Here is a 10,987-nt window from a genome sequence, read left to right as displayed (position 1 = left end):
GGAGAGTTTCTATTACTTTCCCAATGGAATTGTGGCTTGTTTAGAATACACTCTATTGTTATATTATTTTTTAATTCATGTATATTATAGACACACACACATATAAGTTTAAAAATTGAAATGAATTTGAATTTGATATTAATAAAAGTCATGATATTTATGAAAAATTTATGTACATTGTAAAACAAATTGCTTAGTAATATTTTAATTACAAAGACAATGAAGGAACAGAAAGGAAATAAATATAAAATCTATGATGGAGTTATTTTTGTGTTACTACCATCAAATTTCCTTTCACTTATACATATTTTTCATATTTCATTTCGTTCATTTTATGCATAATTTAGTTACAACCATATAACTCTTTGTTGCATTAAAGTGTGAAGTTATGCATGGTTATTAAGATTTATAGACTAAATGATCTTGATGTTTTCATTAATAATGTTGGTGAAAATATAATGCAAGGGTAGGGAAATTTTAATTAGTTTTCATTACCAACAAGAAAGGAGAAGGAATTATCTTTCTAGTTCAGTTTCTATAGTGATTCCTCCATTGATGACTGGTGTTCTTTACGTTAAAATCATGAAATTGAGAGAGGTAGTGGTGTCTAAAGACACCATTGCTTGAGATATCAATGATCAAGAGGACAAATGTAAATGGATTTGATCCTTATTGAAATAGTCTATTTTCTACACAAATATTATGGACCAATACCATGGGCTATCATAAACCTAGAGCTCGAAAACCACTGGTAATTTAACCAAGACAAGTTTACATGAATCACCTTAACAATCCCCTCCTTAAACATGACTTCAATTTTAGTTGAATTTTGTATAAATAAAGTTACCATATGTAGGAATACATGGGAACTTGCCACTATATCTACCAATTATGTAGGAGACATTTTACATACATGGTTCATCGACGATCTTAGATTCTCAAATCCCCTCCTCAAGCTAGGATACCAATATACCTGCCAGCTTGGTACCTACCCAAGTGATCCATTCCACAACTTGATAACTCCATGTTCCATTGGACTACATCTATTCCTAATCAACATATTAAGGTCTTACAAAAACCGATGTTAAGCTAGTGTATTAGTACAACCATCACCCTTGTACCTATCTGTTAGCGGTGTTGGACCCGCCAACATTCAGGTGATCTCCCCGATATGACATCCTAATCAAACCTCACACCATTTGGTGTAGGAGTCCCATCCTGTATAAAGGCTTGGTTTCCAAATCCTTAAATATTTTCCTTGGCTCTAGTTGTTAGCACAAGAGAGTGATGCAATGGTGTCTTTGAAAAGAAAGGGGGGTATGCCTGGTGAGTGTGCACTACAGATCCAGATTTAAACAGGAACGCAACAAATTACAGAGATAACCATATACACAAAGATGCAGCGGAAATAATACTTCATTTCATTAATGGAAAATACTGAAATATGCTTACAAACAGAAATGGCAATAAACTAGCTAGGGCGATGGTATCTTATCTCTGAGAAGAGATGTGATGGCTACATGCCTCTGAACTGTGTTACAATGAGGCTCGAAGGCCTATTTATTGTTGAGAAACAATGGACAACCCTTAACATTCCAAAACCTAACCCTAGGAGATGAAACGCCAAACTGTGGGCCCCGTTTGGGTAAATTGGTACATCAACTTCCCGGGGTCGTAACTTTGGCATACGATCTCCGTTTGACGCGTACAATAGCTCGTTAGAAAGATCTATCCAAGCACTACGACTTTGAGAAGGGAAACATCGGTCCATGGACCCATGTTGCCTCCAAATTTCCCAAAAAACGTCGTTTAGGGCCTCAAAACGGCTCCGGAAGTTCAGGACCCGAAAAACTGCTAAAAATAGTAAGTTGTGCTACAATTAAGGAAACTGAAAATGCTGAGAAAGACAATGGTGGGGGTCCAGGTGGACTTGGCAGGTGGCCACCAATATCCACCTGGATCATTCCTCCCCCCTTAGGAAGCAATGGTCCCCATTGCGTTGAGCTCCTCCATGAGATGAGGAAACTTTTGCTGAACATGTTCCCTAGTGAGCCACTTGCCCTGCTGAAGGAGTTGGCCCACTTTGACAACTCGATACAGTTGGATATTCTGTTGGCGAGTGTTCTTGATCTATGTGTCCATGATCCGATCAGTTGCAGCTTGTTCCATGCAATCTGGATTTAATTCTGTGGGTTTGAGCTGTTCTGCAATGTCGGATGTGTCTAGCAATGGTGGAAAGTATGGCCGAAGGCGGTCCACATTAAATACTGGGTGCAGGCCAAGGAATGGGGGAATGTTGAGCTCAAATGCATTGTCTCCCATAGCCTTAGTAATGGTGTAAGGACCATATCGGAGTGGTCTCAATTTCCGATAGGCTCCAGTAAGGCGTTCCTTTTGCAAATGCAACCAGACTTTGTCGCCCACCTGAAACTTGTGTGGCACCCGATGTTGATCATGTCGCTGCTTGTACTTGGCATTTGATTTCTCAAGAATGTCATGGACCTTCTGGCGAATATGTTGGATTCGCTCAATGAAGCTGGTGGCCTTATCTTTTTCGGACTGGACATGAGCTGAATTCATGTGAGTAGCTGCAAGTGGCATGGCCACATCAATGGGGCATAGTGGCTGGAATCCCAAACCCACCTGAAAAGGGCTATGCCCAGTGGAGCTGTGAAGAGCTCGGTTGTAGCTGTGCTGAACGTAGGGGAGGCTCTCGTCCATGTGCGTGGATGCTTTGAGTTATACATGCGCAGAATGTGCACAATCATCCTATTGACAACCTCCGTCTGGCCATCAGTTTGAGGATGGAAGGCTATGGACTTCGTGAGTTTGGTGTCCAGCATTGACCAGAGACTGGACCAAAAGGTGCTGAGAAACCGACTGTCCCGATCTGAGATGATAGACTGTGGGATCCCAAAGTGCACCCACACTCGTTCAAAGAAGAGTTTAGCAGTGGCTTCTGCTGTGATATTCTTCCTGCAGGCCATCATAATGGCCATCTTTGAGAACCTGTCGACGACCACAAAAACACAGTCATTTCCATGCTTAGTGGAAGGAAGGCCTGACATGTAATCCATGGAGATGGATTCCCAAGGTCGACTAGGGGTAGGCAATGGGGTATAGAGGCCTTGCTTCTTAATGGTCGGTTTGGCAATTGCACAGGCAGTACATGATCGGATGTACTTCCCAACATCCTGTCGAAGATTCGGCCAATAGAAATAGTTTTGCAGTACTGCCACTGTTTTCTCGACCCCGAAATGCCCAGCAGCCCGACTGTAGTGTGCTTCCCAAATCATCTTGGCACGCTCGCTTGAAGGAACACAGAGGTGACCGAGGTGGCATAATAGGGCATCCTGGAGGTGAAAATCTGCAACCTGCCGACCCTCCAAGAGTGTCTGGTATGTGTGGCCGAATTCTGGGTCGCTTTTGTAGAGAAGTGGCCAATTAGAAGTCTCGTGCCCGCAAGAGTTGAGCACGGTGGTTAGCGCCATGATCGGTGGTCGACTGAGGCAATCTGCAACATTATTGGTGCTGCCCTTTTATACTTGATATTCAAGTGAAACTGTTGCAGGTATGTAGACCACTTCTGATGGCGATCATTCTGCAATTTCCCTTGGGTCTGTATGAACTGCAGAGGTCGGTGGTCTGTGTGGATGACCGTTTCCTTCCCCAAAATGTAATGCTTCCATTGTCGGCAGGCCTGTACAATGGAGTACATCTCTTTATCATAAGTGGGGTACTTCCGGACTGTGTCTGAAAGTGTTTCACTGTGATATGCCACTGGATGTCCATGTTGAGTAAGGACTGCCCCAATAGCATAGTCAGAGGCATCTGTCTCGACCTCAAATGGTTGTTGTAAATTGGTAACGCGAGCACTGGTGCCATGCAGAGGCGATCCTTCAATTCCTTGAATGACTTCTGTTGAGATTCAGACCAAAATTTTGCTTTCGCCCACCCTTGGTGACTTGACTCAAGGGCCAAGAAATATGAGAAAATCCCAACACAAACCTGCGGTAGAAGTTGGCAAGACCTAGAAAGCTGCGGAGCTCTGTTAGAGTGGTTGGAGAGGGCCAATCCCGAATGACTTGGACCTTGGCCGGATCGACATGCACCCCTGTTCATCAATGATGTATCCCAGAATACTGAACCTCGGTCATGCCAAAAGTGCATTTCTCCAAAATTGGCACATAGCTTGTGTTGCCGCAGTGTTTGGAGAACCTGTCGGATGTGGTGGAGGTGCTCTTCCCAACTCTTGCTGAAGATCAGAATGTCATCCAAGTATACTACTACAAAGGAGTTGGTGAATGGCCGCAAGATGTCATCCATTAGCCTCATAAAGGTTGCAGGAGCATTCGTCAATCCGAAAGGCATGACCAACCATTCGAAGAGGCCCTCCTTGGATTTGAAGGCAGTCTTCCACACATCTGAGGGTTCAATTGGTACCTGGTGATATCCTGACTTCAGATCGATCTTGCTGAAATATTTCGCCCCCTTTAGTGGTCTAGGAGGTCATCAATCCGTGGGATCGGGTACCTATTACGGACAGTGATCTTTTCAGCGCCCGATAGTCAATACAGAGTCTCCATGTCCCATCCTTCTTCTGTACCAACACTATCGGGCTCCCACAGGGCGAGGAACTCGGACGGATGTGACCTTTCTGCAGGAGCTCCTGAATCTGTCTCTTGATTTCATTGTTCTCCAGAACAGAGCGCCGATAAATTGGTCCATTGGGTAGCGGCGCACCTGGGGTCAGATCGATGGAGTGCTTGACTTGACAGTGCAGAGGAACTCCTGCCGGGGAGGTGAAGATGTCTTCGTACTCCTCCACAATCTTGTCCATTTGTAGCTGCCGTGCAGAGGAACCCCGTTTGCAGGCCGCACCACTGTCTTCTTCTTCTCCTTCCCTTGAGGGCGTATCATCAGGAAAAACAAATTTCTTGGTTTTGAAATGATCTTACTGCATTGTTTTGCAGTAATCAAAGAGATGGCGGCAGGTGGTGCTACCTCTGGTATCTAGAACAACTTATTTCCCAATGTAAACAAAAAATAATAACAGCACGGGCCTTGATTCATACACAACATGTCGCTTCCACAAGTATGGTTGTCCTAGTAAATCCATCAAACTTCAAGGGAGCAATGTCACACATACCTCATCCGTGAAGGGCTTGATGTTGTATTGGAAGGCGACACTGCTGCTGCTCTCCACGCGAAGATCTTGCCCTTGGTGAAGCACCCAATGGTGTATGGTTGTGGAGTGCAGTGGGTCGGTAAGCCCAACCGCTTCACACCTCTGCCGAAATGAGGTTCTTTTGACTCCCGCTATCAACAATGAACTGTATCGGGGAGCCCTTTACCCACATCTGGGAGTGGAAGAGACGCTCCTCCTCCTCTGGATCTTCGGGTTCATTTTTCTGGATCTTTGCGGTAGCAACAGTGGCGCTGGGATCCGCATCAATGATCTGCTTCCCTTTTTCATACCCCTTATCGGGTTCTGACTCAGAGTCGGAACATGCATCTGATTCTGAAACCTTTAGCTCAGCCACCAGTGACTGCTTGGCCCGACACTCACTTGTGTTGTGAGTGGAGCTCTTATGGAACTCGCACCATTTTCCAGTGTCCTTTCTCGGCTTCGCGGCGTTGCTCTTTGCTTGCAGCTTCGGCTGGTTGTCTTGGGCTGTCCCGCCTTGGCTTTGTCCTTTGTTCTGTGGTTTAGGGGCACCTTTCCCCTGCTTTGGATTCGCAGATCCAAAGTCTCGCTTCTTTTGTTTAAACTTCTGCTCGACCTTGACGGCATACCGGTATGCTGCGCCGAGCGAGGGATGTTTAGGAACTGTATTTCTTCCTGGATGTACTTGTGCAGGCAGCCACGGTATTTGAGTATCAAATGTTGCTCCGAATCCTTGATACCCAACTTTGTGCGAAGGGTATGGAAAAGATTGGTGAACTCCGGCACGTCTTGGTCCCTTCCCTGCCGCAGCGTGGTCCACTTTATGTATTCATCCTCATAGCTTCCGACAGGGTAGTACTGCTCCTTGATGGCATCCCGGAACGAATCCCAGGTGGGTGCGGCTGAAAATAGTGAGCCAGTACTTTCATCCTTCTGCTCGCAGTAGGTTTCCCACCAGTCCTTGACGTGGGGGGCTGCTTTGAGAAGAGCAAAAACAATCTTTTCCCGACTCGAAAATTCATGAACAGAAAAATAACCCTCTAGCAGATTTAACCATTTATCTACGGCATCGGCGTCTATCTGACCCTCGAATATGGGGATTTCAAAATTAACTTGTACCTTAAAGGGTGTGGCGTTTCCAGAGGAGCTGCTGGAAGTTGATGCGCCGCTTCTGGGTAGCCGCTGAAGGATCTGCGCAAGGCTGTCCATCATCGCGTTCCGTTGTCGCTCGAGCGCTTCTTCGAGCAAGATTTTGATGGGATCTCCTGCCCCCTCGTCTTTCTTCTCGTTCGCCATGGGAGGCCGTCGGGATTTGCGAGGCTGGTCTTGCAAAGGTTCAACCAGTTCAAGCCCTAACTCCTTATATCCCGACCTTGTTGGGGACATGCAAAGAAAAACAAAGAAAAAGCAGACCGCTCTGATACCACTGATCCAGATTTAAACAGGAACGCAACAAATTACAGAGATAACCATATACACAAAGATGCAGCGGAAATAATACTTCATTTCATTAATGGAAAATACTGAAATATGCTTACAAACAGAAATGGCAATAAACTAGCTAGGGCGATGGTAGCTTATCTCTGAGAAGAGATGTGATGGCTACATGCCTCTGAACTGTGTTACAATGAGGCTCGAAGGCCTATTTATTGTTGAGAAACAATGGAAAAACCTTAACATTCCAAAACCTAACCCTAGGAGATGAAACGCCAAACTGTGGGCCCCGTTTGGGTAAATTGGTACATCAACTTCCCGGGGTCGTAACTTTGGCATATGATCTCCGTTTGACGCGTACAATAGCTCGTTAGAAAGATCTATCCGAGCACTACCACTTTGGGAAGGGCAACATCGGTCCATGGACCCATGTTGCCCCCAAATTTCCCAAAAAACGTCGTTTAGGGCCTCAAAACGGCTCCGGAAGTTCAGGACCCGAAAAACTGCTAAAAATAGTAAGTTGTGCTACAATTAAGGAAACTGAAAATGCTGAGAAAGACAATGGTGGGGGTCCAGGTGGACTTGGCAGGTGGCCACCAATATCCACCTGGATCAACTACAATTGTGTTGAGGTTTCTCTACTGCAAAAGGGGAGAGAAAAGTGAACCTTTAAGTGACCCAGGATGAGAAACACATGAATGAGAAGAAACGTCTAACATCCAGTGGAATATCCACAATGGATGTGACAATCATTACAACCATCAAAGAATTAAAGACACATCTAACATCCAGAAGAATAGTCCATAGTAGATGTGAAGATCGTTACAACCAAGAAACAAGAATGATTTCTCTAGTATCTCACGGAAAAGTCCACAAGGATGAGACAATGAGAAAAACTATTACAACACATTCTCAAGAAGATAAGCACTAAAATACTGAAATAGTTCATATATCTTAGTTACACGTGTGAAAGAAAACATGAAATACAAAAACGTCCATAGAATAGTCTTACAAACATTCATAGTCCATGCATGAAGAACGTGTTTCCTTAAAAGGATTTAGTTACTAAAAAAAGTTCAAGACTCGTATTTACTTTGTACATCACTAGCCCCAGTAATGCCTTATAGGTGGAGTGAAGGTGAAAAGTCTTTTTCTCATACAATGAGGGAGTATATATAAACAAAGGGATGATGCTTCTGCTTGTGACTCTTTGACTACCTTATGACTTTTAACTTACATGAGTCTTCATACTCATGTGTGTCCTTCGGACTACCACTTTACAATACATTTGATTACAATATACATGTCCACACTAGTGGTGCGACATACATACAAAACTCATGACACGATTTGACATGACACTGCTGATATGGACTGGATTGATGATGTGGAAATATCAAGTCACTATTGCCACTTAGTGTTATATGTCTTCTTGGATATGCTTCTCTTCCCCTCTGCATAGCTTGGTAATGCAAGGTCTTCAATGATATTTATTCTTGGATGCTAGTTGCAAAATGTGTCCCTTTACTTCCACTTGATAGATCCTCTTGTAAGTTCATCTTCAGAGAGTCTTTAGGCATGCTTCCATCCTCCTTCTCCTTCTTCATCATATCTCCATGTCTTGATAGTGCAAATTTTCTTCCAATTCACTCATGTCGGGACGATATCAATTCGAAAGAATCCCTAGTCTGAGATGATGCATTATTATGCATGAGCTAATTCTGGACAAGTGAGAGAGGGGATAAATGGCCCAGTGATTACGCACTACGTAGTTCCAGTTGACAGGGAGATAGCTTGATCACTAAGACTATGCAGAGTGTGGCTCATACTTGACTGAGAAACTTTTATGCATAGTCATCACTTAGGAAAAAAATTGTGTAGTACCCACTAAGGGAAAAAATTGGGAAGTTCAAGCACACAATGGTTGCTGCTGGATGGGACCATGGGAGGAAAAAGTACACATTTTCTCTAGGAAAAGGGGATTGAGCAAGAGAGAGGCCTAGAGGACAGATCTGTGCAGTTTCTGATGGGAATGAGCTCCGGCTGAGGAAGGGCACTTGAGGGAGAATTTGTGTAGTTTGAAGGCCAAGGGAGGCTAGGCTCTCTATGCATTGCATTATTCCAGTAGGAAAGGGAAAATATTGAGGTTGAAGGTGTGAAGTGCATAATTCAAGGTAAACTAGGAGGCACAACTGCACAATTATGGAGGTTAAGGGAGGTTGCTGGACTCTAGAATTGCGTAGAACAACAACCCTGGCAGACAGTGACTATGCACTGCATAGTTCCAAGCAATAGGATCACATCCAAGAGGACTCATACCACACAATGCACAACTCAGTCAAGGCCTAGTGAAGCTAAGTTGCTCGGTCGTTAGGATTTTCCGAAAATGTCTAAGTGTGGGAAGGGAGATGGGCTCATGATGAACTTGAACCATGATCACACACATAGCATACTTTGATGACATGAAAAAATAGATCATTAGAAAAACCAACAAAGCATTCCTCTTTATGTGAATTCCTCATGAAAAGATGTGACACTTAAGATAGACTTTGGGATGACCATGACTACACTTGTGCGATAGTGCTAAAGACTTTGTGTATGAGTGCAAAATTTTTTAGATGGTTGGGACAACTCATATAGATAAATATCGACCCTCAAGACCACCATAAAAAGGCTTGCAAAAATCATATAATAGTCAAACATGCCAAAATACGACAGTTAATCCAATAATCAAAAGGGCCAAAGAATTTGAAGAAAGCCCATGGAATAAGCTTGAGTTTTGTAGCAATTAAGGAAAAGACCAAGGAAGGCTCTGAAATTTGAGTGCAAGCCAAAATCTGGAGGGTGTTGTAGTAGCTACAACACTTGGTGACACACTGGTTGAACTCCAACTTCTCTATCTTGGTTAGTTTATTTTGTGCAGGGGCTTGGTTCCTTAGGAGTATTGATTCATCTTGTAGATCATTTTGGTCTACCCACTTATCCCATGGGAAAACGTTTTCCCCTCTATACCTTCTTAGTTGAACACATCATAAGATTCAACATAATCACAATGTTATGTGTTGGAAGGGTAGTTTAATTCACGAGCTTAAGCTTTTTAGAGTATAATTTTTCATCTCTGGTGTTGCTCCATTGCTAGCAGGCCTGGAAAACACCTTGATGGAGTCACACAGGAACACAAACATTGTTCCGCTTCTAGCAAGCCCGAGAGATTTTCTTGCTTTACCTCTTTTAATAGGAATACTTTGTCTTCTTCACCTTATTTATTTATTTAAAGAGAATTGTTCATCGACACTTATTTATTTTGTGCCAGAAGAGGGATCTCCACTTATTGAGAGAAGAAGATGTTGTTCCTTCAAAGAAGAATGTAGACACCTCTAATTTAGTTTTCTTGTTTGGATTTTTCCCTCTTCTCTGTTTCTACTAATTGGATAAGCTTAAGAACACCAACAGAAAACTGAGTATAGGCGTGAGGTCACATTTGCAAGTTAACCAAATTGACGTACATAGATCTTTCTGGTAACAATCTAACAATCATCCCTACGCACATTTCCAATCTGACCAAGTTCAGCTATTTAGATCTCCCTCAAAACAGTTTAACAAAAATCCCTGCATGCATTGCTGGTCTGACCAAGTTAAGCTACTTAGATTCTCTCTCAGAACAGTTTAACAAAAATCCCTACATGCATTACCAATCTACCCAAGTTGATGACCTTATATCTCTCATGGAATAGACTCACTAGCATCTAGAATACATCACCAATTTAACCAGTTGAAACCATCTCTCTCTCTCAAAATAGAGTCACTGGAAATACACCCAAAGCCAATTTTAATTTGTCTCAATTAACAGAACTATATATTTCTTCAAACATGTTGACTTGCAGGATTTCGATAGTCATTTCCAGTTTGCATCATATAACTGATCTAAACACAAAAGCATGTTAATGTGTCTCATTATATGGCAAAATCAAAAAAGCACTCAAATGAAAAAAGATAAAAAAAAGAAATATAAAATATCAATTGAATGAGTTGAATTTCATACTTGTTAATTATAAAAAATAAATGCTAAATTTGTAACAAAGCTAACCAACAATGAATTTTGGTAAAAAGCTATAGTGAACCTGTTTAATGGGTTCAAAAAATATAAATAATATTATAAAAAGTAAATACTAAATTTGTAAATAAGTCAATTAATAATAAATATTGGTAAAAACTATGGTTAATCACTCACAAAATATAAATAACTTTTTTAAATATGCAGGTTTAAATATGTAAAGTTAAATGAAATGCTAAACTATATATATATATATATATATATATATATATATATATATATATATATATATATATATAATATATATATATATATATATATATATATATATA

The sequence above is a fragment of the Pinus tabuliformis genome, chromosome 2_2, assembly GCF_031772625.1.
Source record: "Pinus tabuliformis cultivar Carrire ecotype Pingquan chromosome 2_2, CPIR1, whole genome shotgun sequence".
NCBI classification, from domain to species: domain Eukaryota; kingdom Viridiplantae; phylum Streptophyta; class Pinopsida; order Pinales; family Pinaceae; genus Pinus; species Pinus tabuliformis.
This window is presented reverse-complemented; position numbering follows the sequence as displayed.